This window comes from Peromyscus maniculatus, chromosome X (assembly GCF_049852395.1).
Source record: "Peromyscus maniculatus bairdii isolate BWxNUB_F1_BW_parent chromosome X, HU_Pman_BW_mat_3.1, whole genome shotgun sequence".
NCBI lineage: Eukaryota > Metazoa > Chordata > Mammalia > Rodentia > Cricetidae > Peromyscus > Peromyscus maniculatus.
The window spans coordinates 66,567,586-66,573,585 of record NC_134875.1 but is presented as its reverse complement, the minus strand read 5'-3'; positions in this window follow the sequence as shown (position 1 = coordinate 66,573,585).

Below are 6,000 nucleotides of genomic sequence, written 5' to 3'. Positions count from 1 at the left end.
TTACTTGGTTGGGTCTGAGCGGCTGTGGGATTGGCGGGTGACAAAGATTTGTCCTGACTGTGGGCAAGGCAGAAAAACTCAAGCTACAAATGGCGCCCAACGTGTTGGCAAAAGTTTCTACCTAAAACCTGAGAAAAGATTCTAAAACGGAGCTAAAAACAGCTTCCTAATTGTCTCTCTCAAATGAGCGGCAGCTGCCGGTTTGAGTTACTGGCGGGTTCCTGGCGTGTGCGCTTGACCTGCAGTATGGCGGGAATGAGGCCTCTGCAAGTGGCACATTAAGCTGCATGGTGGATTTAGCCTTTGCTAGTATAAAACAAAAAGAGGTTTCTGGGCTACACGCTGCTTTGATAAGAAGCATAGACTGTAGCTAGAGTTTTCCTGCCTTACCCACAGTCAGGACAAATCTTTGTCACCCGCCAGTCCCACAGCCACTCAGACCCAACCAAGTAACACAGAGACTTATATTGCTTACAAACTGTATGGCCGCGGCAGGCTTCTTGCTAACTGTTCTTATAGCTTAAATTAATCCATTTCCATACATCTATACCTTGCCACATGGCTGGTGGCTTACCGGCATCTTCACATGCTGCTGGTCATGGCTGCGGCTGGCAGTGTCTCTCCGCCTCAGCCTTCTGCTTCCCAGAATTCTCCTCTCTCCTTGTCCCACCTACTTCCTGCCTGGCCACTGGCCAATCAGTGTTTTATTTATTGACCAATCAGAGCAATTTGACATACAGACCGTCCCACAGCAATAGACCCACTATTTCTGAGAGTTGATGGCTCCCAGAGCTGGTGGAAAACGTACCACCGCCATGTTGGGAAGCTGAAGTGGGCAGAGCCAGCAGCCACAGTGCTAAGAAGGCTGCAGTTTAAAGCAATAGGCTCAAGGTAATATAAAATATAAGCCACATAAAGATGGCTACCACACAGAGAATCTGGATTATGTTCTCTTTGATATTCGGAACTGAAGAAAAACATTTGATTGCAAAAGCTGTTGAGTTATGCCAAAATGTATATTTTAAAGGTACCTTGACTTCGAAATTTGCCTATAAGGATATGTTGCTTTGGAAAGGAGGCTCTGCTTTTGTTTCCACAGAAAGCCAGAGGCTATGGATTTGTTCCAGATTAAGATACATCAAGTTTGACCAGCCAAGACCACCTGAAAGGTCTCCGATGACACCATGGCCCAGATGATCCAACATCCAGAATCGTTTCAAGGCAACTGGCTCAGACGATACAGTCTCACGGACTACTCCATGATCCTAAAATTTTCTTTGTGTCCCCATAAGATACAGCACCCCCCTCCAGCAGGAAGTAGTAAGAGAAGCTACGCCCAAATTCCCAAATATACCAAGCTGACTTTGGAGATGGGTAAAAGTTAAAACCTTCCTTTTAAAAAAAAAGAAAGGGGAAGTGCTGTGGGACGGTCTATATGTCAAATTGCTCTGATTGGTCAATAAATAAGACACTGGTTGGCCAGTGGCCAGGCAGGAAGTAGGTGGGACAAGGAGAGAGGAGAATTCTGGGAAGCAGAAGGTGGAGGCAGAGAGACACTGCAGCCACCGCCATGACCAGCAGCATGTGAAGATGCCGGTAAGCCACCAGCCACGTGGCAAGGTATAGATTTATGGAAATGGATTAATTTAAGATATAAGAACAGTTAGCAAGAAGCCTGCCACGGCCATACAGTTTGTATGCAATATAAGTCTCTGTGTTTACTTGGTTGGGTCTGAGCGGCTGTGGGATTGGCGGGTGACAAAGATTTGTCCTGACTGTGGGCAAGGCAGAAAAACTCAAGCTACACAGAATATCTGGGTAGAGAATATCAACTTTGTCATGAATTTCTACTACCTTGACCTATTTGTTTAAATTATGTTGATATAAGGATAATATTTAGAATATAGTAAGGATCTACTACAGCAGCTTTTCTAGAAAAACATGATTTCCTAGTAATTCTAAATATTATTCTTATACCCACAGAGAAGTGTATCTATCAAAGGTGCTTCTCTTTACAGCAAATGAAGATCATCACAAAAAACCACAACTAGACACAATGAAGAAATCAATGTATCTTGGGTGACTAGCAACAACTGATGTATTTATAACACAGCTTCTGTATAAGGACATTTCGGGGAAGAAGAGTTAGAGAGATTATAGGAGTCAGAGTACCAGGAAGTCTGCTCTAAAACTGTCTGTCCTGGAAATGGCTACATAAATAAGACAGAAACAATAACAACAGTAATAAACATGCTAAAATATAAGGGGGAAATCTTATAGGGTCCTACCACTAGATAAAGAACTAGAGTTAAATAATGACTGCTGGGGGAAGGAAAATTAGCCTCACTCTGGGAAGTGCCCTATTATTGGTTGTTAGGCTAACACTGGAAAGCTCTGAAACCATAAACACAAAAAACAACAAATATGGACTTAGCAGGTTGTATTCACACACACACACACACACACACACACACACACACACACACCAATAATCAAAGAAAAAGAGGCGATCTACTTAAAAGGGAACATGGGAGGCCTTGGAGGGAGGGTATTTGGAAGGGCTGGAGGGAAAGAAGGGAGGGGTTGTGATGCAATTCAATTATAATTAGCATATTTAAAAACTGAGTTCTCTATGTTTTTCTTCTCTGTTTTATTTCTTTTTACTAAAGATCAAGAAGATCAATGTCTGAGTCTAGACATCATTAATATAAGAATAGTTAATATCTAATAATGTGACACAGAATTCATCCATTTTTTGTTCTTTGTTTATTCTACACATACTTATATTATGTGCCAAACTGTTCTCTTGTCACAAATGATATAACAGTGAGATAAACACAGATATTTGCTGCCCTTTGGAGTTTCATATACGATTTTTAGATGGTTAATTGTTTGCTACTTCACAGCCGCTGACTAGTAGGCCATGGAAATGTCTGTAATGGATAATCTAAGATGTCAACTTGATAGGGTTAAGGCATACTCACAAACTAGTAAAATACTGTGAGTATGTCTATTTGAATATTTCTGGAAGAGAATGCCATTGTAAATTGTAGAATCTAGAAGATCTCTCAACCAATTGGATGGACACCATTTAATCCGTTTAGGGTCTACAAAATTAACACAGGAAAAATAGTTTTGTGACATATCTTATTCTGTGCATTGACCTCTGAATTTTATAGTCTTTAGCCTTTGGCCTACAGGATTTCTGTCACAACAATTCCTACCCCATTTCCCAGGCCTTAACCTGAAATTATGCCATAAGCTTCCTTGAAGCTCTAACATGCTCAAAATTTACTCTGAAACACCCCTATATGCATAACTGTATTAGACAATTCTATGTTATATATACTTTATAAGTATATATTCTTAAGTTTCTCTGATGAGGTCTATAAAATATACTGATATTTATTTGATCCTTTCAAAAGCATCAAGGAGTAGCATGACATGACATACATGACAGATGTCAATTCTTATCTCTCTAAGTGCACTAATAGGTGGTTTACACCTGCAGCCTGTACATAAAGAAGCCTGTTATATTTGAAAATTTAATTCAACCAAATGATTTTACTAAGTGGGTTTCATATAATACATTAATCACTACAGGGAAAACAAACAGAAGGGATAAGACCATCTGTGTTTTCAATGCTCAGGTGCTTGCTTAGGTGGAATTGTAGAAGTGTCTCTAAAGTAAAATTTAAGGTAGGTAAGTTAAAAAACAGCTAAAAGAGTCAGGCTGTTAACTTCATGTCAAATTCATACAATGTGTTTTTGTAAAAATTAAATAAAACATATAGTTAGGGAAATCTAAGATATTTCATAAAGTAATGATAATATACAACAATAACATCTTGACATATGAAATACTGGATAGGGACAGAAGACAGGGTACTGCAAGTAAATATAGTGAAGTAAAAAGGGAGGTGACAAAGCAAAGTCAGTAAGGAGCCTATTGTCTATGGGCAAATTAAAGCTCCAAATCAAAACAAATAGCATGGTCATGTTTTTTTTTTTTTTTAATTTTCCTTTTTTTAATTAAAAATAAATTCTTCTATCAGACACTATATCCCGATGACAGTTTCCCCTTCTTCCACTCTTCCCAGCTTCCCACACTTCCCCTCATCCACAGACCCACTTCTTCAGAAAGGAGCAGACCTTCAAGAGAGAGAGTCAAACAAGATAAAACAAGGTACAATAAGAAACAGTAAAAGTTCTCATGGAATGGACAAAATAATCAAAAAAAAAAAAAAGGAAAAAAGTCCCAAAATCAGGGTATAGAAGTCAATATGGCAGTTCCACAGAATGGTGGGATTTATCTTCCTTAAGACCCAGCTATACTGTTCTTGAACATATACCAAGGGACACTCTATCCAACCACAACAACACTTGTTCAACTATGTTCATTGTGGCTTTATTCATAATAGTAAGAACCTGAAAACAACTTAGATATCCCTGAAATGAAGACTTGATAAAGAAAATGTGGTACATTTACACAATGGTGTATTACTCAACAAGAAAAAATGATGTTATGAAATTTGCAGGCAAATGAATGCAACTAGAAAAAAAAATCTTCCTGAGTGAAAATGATGACAATTTTAAATACAAGATGTAAGACAAATTGCTAAATGATCTTATTAATAAAAATCCTGGAGCCAGATGTTGGGGTTAAAACTGAGATATCAGAGGAAAGGACAAGCCACAGTTAACCTCACCTTACCAATCCTCAGTCCCATGAGAGACCTACTTCTTATATACCCACACCTATATGCCTTTCTGTCCCTACCATCCCACTCCCTCTCTCTACCCATCTACATCAATTCCTCTTTCTGCCCAGCTCTTTCAATTTCTGTTTGTCTGTACAGACCTGCAGATGTTCATGGTTAACTAATGTTGGAATTTAAGACATGTGTCACCATGCGTAGCTGTATTCCTAGTGTGGTCTTGAACTCACAGAGATACAGATGGATCTCTGCCTCCTGAATACTAGGATTAAAGACATATGCTACCATTGCCTGACTTCTATGTTTTACATAGTGGTGGGCTTTTTCCTCTAATCTTCTGATAAGCTTTATTGGGGTGCACAAATAAATTATCACAGCAAGATTGAGTATTTTAATATTAATTTAATAGATTGCTTAATATTTTTAAAAAATAATGGAACATAGGAAGTTCGACTGATTATTTCAATATCAGGCTAGGGTAACTTGTAGGTGGGGGAAGCTAAAAACATAGACATCAATTTTAAACTCTTAAAATGAAATAATACTAGTAAAGGAAGACTATATTTCAGCAGCTTTAGAACCCATTAAAAAGAATGTATCCAAATTACCCCATAGAAATAAAGTTTACAAAATTCAGTGCTAGTTGACCATGGAGAATATGAAAGTGAAGGAATAAAAAATGGCATAGAGATTTTAAGCTAAGTAGTATTGTTGGAATAAATTAGATGTCATGGCAATAAATTATCTAGAGCAAGAAAATAGGGGATCCAATTCCTAGAATATTGGCTTTGTAGAGTCAGTAGGGTAGAAATATTAGCAAAGCAGTTAGTTGTACAGTTCTCCTTTTCATCAAAAGATACAAAGACAGGAGATATGGATACAAAGGTTATATATGCAGTGGTGATGTTTAAATTTTCAATGTAGATGTGTTTTCTAAGGTAGAGATTTTGAAAAAAAATATTAGAACGATGTGAATAGACTCATAATGATTGTATAAAAGTAGTAGTAGTCAGATGGAGGGCAAAAGTGTTGTAGTCATATCTTTAAAGAACTAACTGTATCATTTGATGTGATGCTTGAAGCATTTTTGTGTGAGGAAAATGGAAAAGTAATTCAATTATTGTTAGGTACATTCACTATACTGTTGAGGTCTTTTGACTGATTTCCTGGCAGACAATTTTAAAGTTTCATTTCTGCATTTGGCCCACTAACAAAGCTTGGTTAATTTGGGGGAAGACAATCTGCTGTGTGAACTTTTCTTAGGTAAATGAGCAACTATCTA